Genomic DNA, 14,495 nt, shown 5'->3' with positions numbered 1-14,495 from the left:
TCTGATCATCTCTTCCACTGGATGTAGACAATGATGAGCTCCAAGATCTTGTCATCTGACCATCTCTCTCACGGGATGTAGACAATGATGAGCACCAAGATCTTGTCATCTAATCATCTCTCTCACGGGATGTAGACAATGATGAGCACCAAGATCTTGTCATCTAATCATCTCTCTCACGGGATGTAGACAATGATGAGCTCCAAGATCTTGTCATCTAATCATCTCTCTCACGGGATGTAGACAATGATGAGCACCAAGATCTTGTCATCTGATCATCTCTTCCACTGGATGTAGACATGACGAGATCCAAGATCCTGTCATCTGACCATCTCTCTCACGGGATGTAGACAATGATGAGCACCAAGATCTTGTCATCTAATCATCTCTCTCACGGGATGTAGACAATGATGAGCTCCAAGATCTTGTCATCTAATCATCTCTCTCACGGGATGTAGACAATTTATTTATTTTATTTATTGAAATATATTTATTCAGGAAAAAACACAAGATCAGTATAAAAACACTGTTTTACATCAAGGTCCTGAAAGGGTTTAAAAAATTACATCAAAATTCTAAGCTGATATAAGAATACGACCAGCTGCATATGATAAGCTAAAAAAATAAGAATGACAGTGGCATTTCGTATTACACAATTTATTGAGAATCAGTATTTACAAGTTAAAATGAAAAAGAGAAGAGGAACCAGGAACCATTTGCAAACCTCGTGACCCATTTGAAGAGTACACACCACGCATCCATCCATCCACCCCATCACCCAACACACATTCACCCACAATCAATCACAATCAGTCAACCCAACCCAGATTCATTCATAAACTATCAGTAAACAATCACAGTAGACAGATCACCCTGCAACAACACGTGAATAAAAACAATCCACACACGACTCATTCACTAATGTGCAAGGATAAAAAATTACTATTGTAAAAAGGAAACAATGATGAGCACCAAGATCTTGTCATCTAATCATCTCCCTCACGGGATGTAGACAATGATGAGCACCAAGATCTTGTCATCTAATCATCTCTCTCACAGGATGTAGACAATGATGAGCTCCAAGATCTTGTCATCTAATCATCTCTCTCACGGGATGTAGACAATGATGAGCACCAAGATCTTGTCATCTGATCATCTCTTCCACTGGATGTAGACATGACGAGATCCAAGATCCTGTCATCTGACCATCTCTCTCACGGGATGTAGACAATGATGAGCTCCAAGATCTTGTCATCTAATCATCTCTTTCAAGGATTGTAGACATGACGAGATGATTATCTGAACATCTGGGTGGCACTTTCAAGCTTCCATAATTATCTAACAAACCATTTTATGTGAGCGCGAAGCCCGAGCTTAAATTTGTTTATATTCCGACCCAAAACTGGACATTCTAAGCACATTTTGTAACCATGAACAGGATGGGTATCTATCTAAACACTTGTGCTAGCGCGAAGTGCATGGTAAGCATTTTTGGTAACCATGAATAGGATGAGTGTCCTGCAAAACATTTTATGCGAGCACGAAGCGCGAGCTGAATTTTTTTTTATATTTCGACCAAAAGTTGGACATTCTAAAGCACTTATCTTACCATGAACAGGATCGATCGTCACCTTAATGAACAATTGATGCGAAAGCAAAGAGCGAGGTAAAAAAAAATTATATTCTGACCTAAAATTTTGACTAAGCACATTTGGTAATCATGAACAGGATGAGCATCTAACTATGAATTTCATGCGAGCGCTAGAGCCAAACTCATGTGAAACTTGAATTTTGCGCCCCCGGTCAAACATCAAATTGGCGCCTCAAAGGTAGATTATGAATTTGGCGCCTCATCCCAATACGGCGCCCCCTTGGTCGAACATTAATTCGGCACCCCTAGCTTGAAGATCAATTCGATGCCCCTCAGTAAAACAGCAATTCGGCGCCCCCCCCCCCCCCGCCCAAGTTAGAACATCAATTCGGCTCCTCCCCTTCCCTTTTCTTTTCTTTTTTCTTCTTTCTTTCTCTTCTTCTTTCCCTCCTTTTTCTCCATTTATTTTCCTCTCTTTTTTATTCCTTTTTTTGCGACCCCCTTTTCGCCGCTACCCGGGGGGGGGGGCGGGCCCCGAAAGCCACCCCCAACACGCGCATGAGTATTCCATGAAGAGATGAGTCTGTGGTTGTCATTATCGAAGTTGCTCACAGCCAATTAGTTGCAAGGATTTCTATTGGCTTGTAACATCTTCCAGTGAAAATCATTCACCAAAATCTTCATGGAAGGCTTCCAAGAGTGCGGGAGGAAAATCAGAAAGCGCGAAAGATTGTGGACGACGCATCTCTTCAGAGATATACGTTGGTATCTTGGGGTAAAGCGAAGAGAAACGGTCGCATTTTGTTACCTCTCAGTTGTAAAGTTTGCTTTCAAGCAGTTTTTTTTCTTCGTATCGCTTACATCGATGAGAAAAACATATCTTCTCTTTTTTTTGATCAAATTACAGCAACAGCAACTTCTGAGCGTGGAATCTCCTGACTTTCATCTGAATCATTTTGTGATAGAATTTCAACGATGAGCATTTAGACTTTTCGTTTCTGTTTCTTTACTTGAAACTGCAGTAAACTAATCTCTGTTTCATGTTACTAAATATGAAAATAGACGCATTGACTAGAATTTCACTGTTGTTACGTTGTTAAACAAGTGGAAGGAGGAGTTTTACCATCCATCCAGTTAGAGGGTTAATCCTCGATCAATGCTAGTCTAGGTTAATAAACCAAAACTTAAAACAACTAATAAAAAGCAACATGTCGGCGTACATGTTCTACGTTTATTTCCGACTAGTTACGCTAACCCTCGCTATTTTAATCAATGGCTTCACGCTTTGGTTAATCCTCTACGTGCCGAAGTTGCGGGACCAGCGCAACATCTTCACCTTCAACCTCGCGATGGCGGACTTTGTGGCAGCAACTTGCGAGATGTTCATTGCAACAGTGGTGAGTATACACTCTTGAAATAGTTTTTAACCAACTTTTAACCAACCTTGTGCAACATACTGTCCACACAACTATTGGTGAATCTGCCCAAATTGGCTAATAAAAACTGATATAATATCAAATGGGTAATAAATTTGCTCAGTTGGATAATAATTGCCCAATATATATATTATTTTTTACCAACATACATTATCCAACACAGTGGACAGTATGTTGCCCAACATTTTAAGTGTGTGCAAAATAATAGCAAGTCTATTGAAAGGGATCTGTGTAAAAAAAAATATTGATTTTACATTATTGGTCCTTTATCAGTGTTTATTCTTTTCCTTGAATGATTCAAATTCTCCAGGCATAGCGCAGACTTAACACTTCTTAATTGAATTCAATTCAGTATTGTTGTCCGCACTGAAAATTCGGGGGGGGGGGTCACATGTCAATGTACTAATACACGTAGAATATACAAATTAAATAAAAAATGTTAAATATGGATACAGAAGGGCACAAGTATTGATGATATAAAATGAGATACTAGATTTTTTTTTACTGACAATACAATTAGTACTTAATATCGAATAATTGAGTTGAATATTAAAATTGATATTCAGAACATAAATTCAGATTTTAGATGGAATTCACATTTTGTTTATATATTATTCGTATTAAATTTCGTATGATGATTTCTGCTACATTAAATTGGTTACGATCGGTTTAAGACTTTTATAAACATTCTTCTAACAGTTCAGCATCAGTTTTACATAATTAAAGGGAAATTCTAAATAATCAATACAAGCTTTGGACTCGTGAACATTTAAGGCAAATTATTGTTTAACTCATATTTCTATTTTGTTCTATTTTCTCCAGTGTTAGCAATGTTAGGGGAATGTGATGAAAGGATGAATAATTGAATTTAATTCAATAAATGATTGAATGGACAAATGAATGAAGGAAGAAGAATGAATGAATGAATGAATGAAGGAAGGAATGGATGAAGGAAGGAAGGAAAGAAAGAAAGAAAGAAACAAAGAAAGAATAAATAAATGAGTGAATTAATTAATTGATAAAAAAAATAAAAAAGGGAACAATGAATAGATGTCACGAATAATTGTGTTTGCATGTATGAATGAATAAATGAATAAATTTCGCAAGAATCAGGATTTTATTTCTAAACTTCATTTTATTCTTTCAATAAGAAAAAAACAATATAAACACCTGTGGAAATTACTACACAACAGAAGATATGAAATATTAATCAGTAAACATTGTCAGCATTCGCGTGGGTGTATGACTAGAGAGTTTAGAATAATCTTTTGCATGTCAATTTCTTCGAATGATAGGTTATAGTGTACCTTAAAGCAATTATTGTACAAAAGAACGACGCATCCCACATATTGCATGGATTACTGGTACCAAATAGTAACGCCGTTAAAAATATTATGTGATGATACAGAATCTGTCAATATTATGTTGGTGACATTCTTCTGGTCTGATAGAGCGACCGCAAATAGCGAAAAGCGAATTATTCACATGTGACATTTGGAGACCACTATGAGCCACATAGCCGCCAAATGTATTTAGCAGTGTAACTCGGTGAAGGGTTGTGTGTAGATCAATAATATCAGCAAAGTACCATATGCCATACTAAGAACCACTTCAGACGACATCAAGACATCTCCTTAAAGTAAACAAACAAATTTTTTCTCAAAAATGATTATCAAAATGCTATCATTTGGGATTTTTTTTAATTATATGTTCGGCTTTTAGCATTAGGACCAGGCGATGATCCGATTAAAAGCATATGAATCTTGCTTTGCTCGCATGAAGGATGTGTATTTATTCACATGGCCCCACTTCTATTTGTGTAATGTCTGTAATTGCACATGAAAATATCCTTCAGTACATTCTACTTTGTGACATAACATCCAACATGTCCGATATTTCTTTAAAAATTATAATAAAAATTATAGAAGTGACGGATATGTCTGTATGGTGTGATTGACTACTTGACATCATGTTTTTTTAACAGTGTTTGGCAAGTTTATAATTTTAAACATGTCTTTCCACGTATATTACACCGACTTTTTTCTATAACAGTCAATTGAACGAAAAATTACAAGCAATTTCATAATTTTGAAAAAAAAATTATTTCTGTTTAACATTTTGAGGCAGATCGTTTCCTTGGTTATTATCTAGCTTTCAAGTGCAACCTTTCCCTTTTTTATCTCCCTTTTCATTCTTTATTTTCTTTTTGTTAAAAAAGAATGAAATGTTAAATCAAAATTTGAAAGGTTGGAGGAGTGAAAACCTTTAATTTTCCAGTCACTTTGGATTAGATTTGTATGACCGTATAGCTTAAGAATCTGGAGCACGAGCGAAGGGCAAATGGCGCAGACGAAATTAGATTATGAAAATGAAGAATCGAAGTTTTACCATATCCGCTTAGCAGTTCTAAACGTGATGAAATCCAAATGGAACAGGAAAGAAAGATCCGATATAAATGACGCCAAACTTGGTGAACCTGGCGATGTCTAAGGGCCTTTTCACACGTGAATCTTGAATCATCATTGTAATGATGATAGCAGGCATTCGTGATTCTAATTATGTTCTAGTTTGATTTCACACGTGCTAAAAATTCGTCATTAGCCTTATTTTTCACTGGAATCGTCATTCAAGTTATGATTTTTTTTTACCGTGTGAAAGGGCGGTTAGACGTGTCGGGGGATAATTTATGGATAATTGTTTTATTGGTAGGATTTTTCTCAGGGAATAACTTATTGATGTTTTTGTTTATTCATATGGCTTTATAATGAAGATGATTGGGCTTCATATATTAGAAAGCGTAGGATGACATAATTTCAGATTATATAACTATGTGCAAATTAAAAAAATCAATAACACAGACAGAAATGCACAAGCACAAAAACGATGTGACGTTGGTGATAATATTACAATCTGAAAGACGTTATATATTGTACTTTAGGGAGAAAGAAATGTAAGAGAAGTGAAAATACAGAGAAAGAGATGAGTCGCAGAGATTGAGAGATATAAGAAAAATAAGGCTTATATTGAGTGATAATGAGTAAGGGTGCACTTTAAAAACAATCTCATCAACTTTGAATGAAGGTTCCTTGTCAGAGGGGCACTTAATATCGATCCTGTCAGTTACTTTTAAAACATTACAAGAATCTTGTCACTTTTATCGAAGCTGCCTTCCTTTTGATAGGAATCTACTCATTTTCAGAGAAATTCTACTGAGTACCCCTTGTGAGAATGTATCTCTTCAAATCAGAAGAGATTGACTTATCGAGCGTGAAGGAGAAATGAGATTAATTACCAACATTTTTGGAGGTGATGCCGGGGAAATAGACATTATAGATTAGGGGAGTGCATGGGTATGTTGTGTGGGGGTGCACGCGTGGGTGTGTGAGCGGGAGTCCGGATGTGGGTGCGCGCGTGCGCGTCTGTGTGTCGATGTGTGTGTATGCGGGTAGGTGTGTGTGTGTGTGTGTAAGAATGAAATAATGTGTGTGCGTGTGTAGCTTAATAGGGAGTACATAGGACAGACAGTAAGAAAATGCAATGTAGAGGTTGCGAGTGGGTATGTGTGCGTGTATGTTTGTGTGAGAGAGGGGGAATTTTGAGATAGGGAGGGAAAGCGAGAGAGAGAGCGGGCGTGTGTGGGGGTGTATGTATGTATGTGAGGGTGTGAAAAAAAGAGAGAGAGAGAGATAAAGAAGGGGCAGAGAGACGGGGAGAGAAATAGTAAGATAGAAAGCGTTGAAGAAAAAAATGAGGAGCACTCAGCCCATTTTAACAATCGTTCTTTCCAACTGTAATTACAATGCCTCAAACCCAATATTGAAAGCATAATATATTTTTACCCCGAAATCAGTGTATTTTATTAAAGTGATTTCTATATTTATGGTTTATCAGTGCATCCATTTTAACAATCGGCTTACTTGTATTATATTTGTTTTATTTTATATTTAAATTTCATGTACGTTACACAAATATAAGTAAAATAAAAGAACACTTTCATTTTTCTTTTCATTTCATTTATTGTTTCTGCAACTTTTTCAAAAAAGCAAAATAACAAAGAAAATACGAAGTACATAACAAAATATTTAACAATAAAAATATGAACATGATTGTATTTTCTTGAACAAAAAAAATCCAGAAGGTTGGAGGAGATGGGCTAACAAATTTATGGTTTCTATAGCCAGCGCACAATTATTTTCAAATCAAAACTTAACAAAGCTTACAGATAAATGCCAGTTGTGGTAACGATTTCAAAATGAGTTCGTACAGAATCCAATGAAATGACCACCAAAGTGTCTGTTTGTATAAATAAAAAATATGTGCCAAAGGATTCTGGAAGAAATTGTCTAATTGCTGAGAAATTAGAAAATAAGCATGGGATTCGGGTCAAGCGTCGGGCCGACATTCAAAGCAATAATAATACACTGTCCCACGTGCGCTTATCTGTGTTGGTGATCTTCAGTGTGAACACTTTTCAGCGTAGATTTCACAAAGTTCAGTTTATGTAACTGTACCAGATCTAGATCCTCGATGATATTTCATTTCATTTATTTATTTCACCACGGTTAAAAGCCCATTCAGCAAAGGGGCCGTGATACAATATACAATATTCAATACAAAAAAATGATCATAGTTTTTTTAAGCAAACAAAGTAATTCATTAAAAAAAATTACACGGATACAAACAACAAAAGTGGATAAATTAACATTACAGAGTGCAAGTGGGATATGAATTATCAAAATTCAGTTATCATGCACTTAGGTATACAACTAAAAATATACCAATCGTTATTCCTTATTCCCCCTTGTTTCCCCGCCCTTCCCAAGTGAAATCATTATATAAATCTCAATATGTCTGATTAAAGCTTTAATCAAAGCACATTCGTAATGGTAGCTTCGTTTAAATGGAGTCTTAGTTGTGATCTGAAGCTGAAGGTGGACCTTATTCCTTTCAAGACATTTGTAAGATTATTCCAGGCAATTGCACCTCTATATTCTAATCGCCTTTTCCCATAATTTGTTTTAACTTTGGGGATGCAAAGACTATAATCCGATTTAAGAGTTCTATAGTAATATATTTGATAATTAAATCGTCTACTTATATATTCTGGAACAGCTCCATACAAAATTTTGTGAATTAACATTATCTTTCTCATTCTACGTCTTTCAGTGACTTTGTCAATTTTTAATCGACGATAGAGGTCTTCTGTTGTATACCTTAGGGATACCATCAATACTAATTTAAGAGCTCGTTTTTGTAACAAAGTTAGTTGTTCTATATACCCTTTACCCGTATTACTCCAGACTCCATCACAGTAGTCTAAATGACATTGTATAATAGTTTTATACAAAATTAGTGCATGATTTTGGGATATATAAGGTACATTTAGCAATCTTGGATTTCATATGACTGATATGAGCTCCCCAATCTAGAAATTCATCTATTACAACTCAAAGATATTTTGTTTTAGTAACTCTTTTTAGCAATTCGCCATTCAAGGATACGGTTATATCATTATCAACTTTATGTATACGATTTCGGGTACCAATAAGAACAAATTCACATTTAGCTATATTCAACTTTAATTTGTTACATGCAAGCTGCTCTGATACTGCTTGGAGATCACTATACAATTCAGATTTTATATCATTAGCATTTTTGGAACTGAAATAAATGCATGTATCATCAGCATAAAGAGATAATTTTTAATTTTTAATTACTTAACCAATGTCATTTATATAGAGAGAGAATAGCAATGGTCCAAGCACTGAACCTTGGGGTATACTACATTCAACGGTAGCATAATATAATTTGACACCATTCATATAAACGTATTGAGATCGTGAGGATAAATATGACTTAAACCAATTGAGGTTGACACCTAGTGCAATGATATCATTGAGAAATTTTCAGTGTGCAGCAGTCAAGAGTTATAATATCTTACTGCATGGGTCAACGTATTGAACAATGTTTAAAGGGGAATGGAACCCTTGGAACAAGTGGGCTTGTGTGGAAAGAGAGATAAAAAATAAGATCAAAGAAAGTTTGAGAAATATCAGACAAATAATTAGAAAGTTATGAGCATTTGAATATTGCGATCACTAATGCTATGGAGATGCTCCAATTGGCAATGCGACAGATATGTGTGATGTCACATGTGAACAACTTTCCCTTTGATGGACTATAAAGTACGCCCAAAATGTCTCTTTTTTGCTCTTTCCTATGGTGATACAAACTCTTTATCCATAATATACTTTTGAAAATTTGAATTACAAGCCCTCCTATAGAAATGACTAATGATCTACTGATAGATGTGATAAAAGAGGCATTTAAGTGAAATATATACAAAACCATTGGGAAGTTGTGATATCACCATAGAGTTGGATAAAGCGTAGCTAGAGCGCTGACTCCGGGCAAACCGTGTACCGACCATGTAAACGCCACAATCTTACAGTTTTAAGCTTCCAATTCGATAAATAGCAATACTTCTAGAAATTTTAAGTCATCCCAATAGTTGAAATTATACCGTTGCCATGGTAATGGCTTTTCCCCTAGAAAAATAAATATTTTGAATAAAAAAGTAGAATCTGAATTTTCCCCCTTTTCCCATTATTTATCGGTGCTGATCAAGGAAGTGATTGTTGCTACTCATGTAAGAATAGTTAAATACCATTTTAGGCCGTTACCATGGCAACTAAATAATCCATAACTTGATAAAAAAAATAACATGTAAAAAGATAATGGTGAAAAATACAATAAAAACCACTAAATCTACATATGAGTTTAATAGTTTTGATCCAAATGAATTCCGTTATTAAACAGACTGATGATAATCATTGGTACCCTGGTAACGATTGAATTTAATGATAAATATAAATTTTGCAAATGGTTGCCATGGTAACGGTTCATTTTCTTCCCAAAAGTAAATTTTAAGAATGTATAGCTCTGAATTTGATTTTTTTTTGGGGGGGTGGTAATTTCATCTTAATTTGAGGATATTGGAAATGAAAAAGGAAAAAAAAAACATCTTAGAATAAATTGCCATGGCAACCAAACAACACCTAATAATAACATGGTGGAAAATACCATAATCTACATGCTATATGTTTGACCCACTTATTAATTTTGAACCCTGCGGTCAAATTAGTGATCTGCATGAAATGAATTGTTGTTGTCGTGGTAATGGCTGATTTTAACGACAAATATCAATGTTGCAAATTAACTATTGCCATGGTAACGACCCACTTTTCCCCAAAAAAGTAAAAACTTTATCAAAAAATGTAGATTTTGATCATTTTCAGCGTCCTAATTAGGGAACCCCCCCCCCGTATCAGATTCTATAAATGTATTGGTTTTTTTGGGGGGGAATGAGCCATTACCATGACAACAGGTCATTTGCAACATCAATATTCATGGTTAAATTCAAGCATTATTTACCAAGGCAACAGTGATTCTTATCATTTGATTGGGTCATACAGAACGAAAACTAGTTGTGGGTCAAGCATTACGCATCCACAAATATCTTTTAACAACATGTTATATTTATCAAGTTATGGTTTATTTGGTTGCCATGGTAACGGCCTAAAATGGTATTTAACTATTTTTACTTGGGTAGCAACAATCACTTCCTTGATCAGCACCGATAAATAAGGGGTAAGGGAAAAAATTTCAGATTCTACATTTTTAATCAAAATATTTATTTTTCTAGGGGAAAAGCCGTTACCGTGGCAACGGTATAATTTCAACTGTACGTTGGGATGACTTTAAATTATTAGAAGTATTACTATTTATCGAATTGGAAGTTTGCCCTTGATTCATTATGTGTTAGAAATGACCAAATCCATTCTTACTATACAAGACAAGTTTCTTTTCTCCACTTGCCATTGGTCAAAACTAGTTTTCGGCTAAATACATTTGTTTATACAGGGCCAAAATTATGGAACTCCCTTCCTTCTTCATTGAAGCAATCAGTTAGCCTTAGTGTTTTTAGAAACAAGTTAAAGACCGATTTACTGAAGAAATACTTAGATCAGTAAACAAATGCCTGCTTGTTATATCTCGTCTAACTTTATAAATTGTATTCTTCCCACAATTATCTATGCAAAAATAGAGCTCTGCATTTTTTCTTTATTTTTTCCTCTTTTCTTTCTTCTTTTCGAATTTCAGATTCTTATACTTTAGGTCTAAAAGAATGTGTGCATTCTGCATTTCACCTTTATGTTACTTTTTAGTGTATCTTTTGTAAATATGTATATCTGTACTTTGGTTATTTACTCCAATTTTTTGTTTGCTTGTTCTATGATGTTTTAAAATGATTGCTAATGTAAGTTTTAAAAATTCTGGTGGCCTATGGCCCTCAAGCTAAGCTTCCTAGTAGGTCACCACGTTTCATTTCCATCTCTTCTTATGGGTGTTACTAATGTTCCATAAAAACTAGTGCATGTATTATGTATATTATCCTGTAATTATTTACTTTTGTTCTTTGATATTTACTTGTATCACAATAATTGACTGTTGTTGTTGTTGTTTGATATCGGAATTGAAACGAAATAAAGATTCATTCATTCATTCAAGATTGGGGCATTTATACCATGCTTATCTACCATTATAAACAATATGACCTATATGCTATTTTTGAGAAAATAATCCGTTGCCATGGCAACAACCGAATACGTCATTTATATATTTCTTAACAAGCATAATCGTGTTCAGCACTCTCCAAATAGGGGGAATAGCACAAAAGATATCTGATTCTATAGAATTTTGAAATGATTTTTTGAAAAAAGAGTACTATTACTACGGCGGACAGGGCACAGTTGCCCTGGTGGGAATGGCGGCCGGTTTACATGGTCGGCACAGCGCAGCTCCGTGCGCGCTATAATGACTCGGCGCTCTAGCTACGCTTTATCCAACTCTATGGATATCACACATCTGGTGTCACGCGCGTAAAACATTCCCTATAGACCTGTGTGTTAAAATGGCACTTAAGAAAAATTCATAAAAAAATAAATGTGAAATTAGAGGGTCGAATATTTACTACCTTTGGATAGGATATATATCTGACATTCCATATCTGACCAGAGAAGGGTATCGTAGCCAGCTCATTTTTAAAATAAATCGCCATTTATGAAGATAACTATGATGGGATCAAATTCATCAACTGAAACAGTAAAATAGCCCCAATTCTTCCGCCAGTCAAAAAATAGTTCCAAATCATTGATATATCTTCCCAATTTGGGCAAAGGAAGTTCAGTAGTTACCATTTCTAGAATCAGTGTTAGATTTTGAATCATATTCATACACTTTTGTCAATCAGCAATATCAAATTGAAAAAATTCGAGTGGGTTGGGTCGAACGAATATCTTTAGCCCTCCTGATGTAATTAGGCTCATGGCACCATCTTTGTCGCACTGCCAATGTGCGGATCTACATTACAATAATGATCTAAACTTCAAATTTCTCAAACTTCAAAATTCTCATAACTTTCTCAAACTTTCGTTGATCTGATTCTTTTCATTCAATTTTTCTCAAACTTTCGTTGATCTGTTTCAATTTTTCTCAATCTTTCGTTGATCTGTTTCTTTGATTTTTCTGTTTTCACACAAGCTATCTTGTTCCAAAGGTTTCATTTTCCTTTAAAGGTTTTTCCGTTCCCTTTGTTGTCCCTCTCATTGATCGTTAGAATTTATGACACATTTTTCCCCCGCCGCGCCGTGTCATACTTCAACATTGCTGTAAGAGAGTTATAGAGCAAAAAAATCAATTCATCATTCCTTCTCTCGCGTATGATGAATAAAAAAAGTCAGCATCTTACAAAATCATGTTATATTTTTAGCATTGCTTTTGAGCCTCTTATTAACATTTGGCGAAAGCGTTGCCACTATACTGCACCTCTTTAGCAAAAAGGAATTAAGTCGCATTTCATTTTTGAAGAGGGCGATTTATTTTACCGGGGCAGTGTGTTACAAAGAGTTGCATTGGATTCAATTCAAACATAGATTGTGATTTATCAACATTTGTTGAGTTAAAACGCGATTGTATTGATGTCAGTGTTATGGATTGCATTGCGTTTTTGCTCCCTCATATACAGAAAATGTCACCGTTAGCTTTCTTTTTATGTCATAGTCTTATGGTTTTTCTTGACGGTTTTTATTTCTCAAATGGTTATTCATTGGCTGGCTGACGTTCCGATTTCGTGTTCAGTTGAGATGATTGTTGGATGCACACTTTGTTGAGTAGCTAACAATTAATCAAAATTGCTCTTTAATTTTTGCAATCCAGCGTAAACATTTTGTTTCACTATTTCCTTACCCTGTGCTGTAATTCAGTATTCTAGGGAGACATGTCTTTATATTTCATGAGTGAGTTAGAAGAATGATAGGGAATTACAAGTGATTGAAATGGGGGTGGGGGGATGTTATTCAAAAGAAAAAAAGTCAGTTCCCTTTTTTTCTGTATAACATACCAAGAATCCAGCTCTAATCCAGATTTCTCAAGGTCGATAATTTGTGACATTTGTTAAATGGAAGAAAATAAATGTTTATATGCATGAGAGCAAAGTAGTGAAAATAGTGTGTTTCTCTGTAATTGCCTGCATGCACGTGGTCTGTATTCTTTGGCGATTAGCCATGATTTGTTTTTTAATATAGAAATAATAATGACGATGATGATGATGATGATGATGATGGTAATGATGATGGTGGTGGTAATGATGATGATGATAATGATGATAACTATTTTGACCATTATTACCAATATTATTATCATTATTAATACATGCAACCACATACTGATTAACGAGCCCAATATGTTCCCATCTATCTACAGTAACTATGTTGATTCCCATCATAATTTTTTTTTTACAAAATTTATCTATTTAGAACAGCATATTAGTAGTTTTTCTTTAATGTTATTTCAGATGTTATATTTCCCGATAGAAATCATACAATAACATCCAAACTAAAGGCGGTCACTTCCGAAATTCATTATACATATAAGCCTATATTAATGTGAATTTAATTGGATATTATTATCAAAATAGTATTTTCCAGTGCATTTAAATTATTATGGTAAACACCAAAATTCAATAAGTGAATTGGAAATGCGAGAAGCTTATATTCTAGATCTGAATAAAGACTGAAAGTTTTGTAATAACAGCGATGAAAATGAAAATATATCGGTGCAAACAATATTCAAAGCAAGGTTCTTTAATAAATTCTGTCTTCATTGCGACACTCTGGTGTACTGGTGAACTTGTGAAGGAAATGGGGAACATTTTCACCAAAATATAGTATTTTCTCGATTTAAATCTTTGCAGCACTATACACCACCACTAATCGCGATTGAATTTCCTTCGGTTCGTGAACAACTATATTTCATAACAAAACCATAGATATTTGTCGGTTTTCACCCGAAATGTTGCGCCTCGTCCATACAATCCTATTGTATTCTCACTACTCCCGTTTTACGAG

The sequence above is a fragment of the Lytechinus pictus genome, chromosome 13 (genome assembly GCF_037042905.1).
Source record: "Lytechinus pictus isolate F3 Inbred chromosome 13, Lp3.0, whole genome shotgun sequence".
NCBI classification, from domain to species: Eukaryota; Metazoa; Echinodermata; class Echinoidea; order Temnopleuroida; family Toxopneustidae; genus Lytechinus; species Lytechinus pictus.
The sequence above is the reverse complement of the archived record's forward strand: the minus strand, read 5'-3'. Positions refer to the sequence as shown.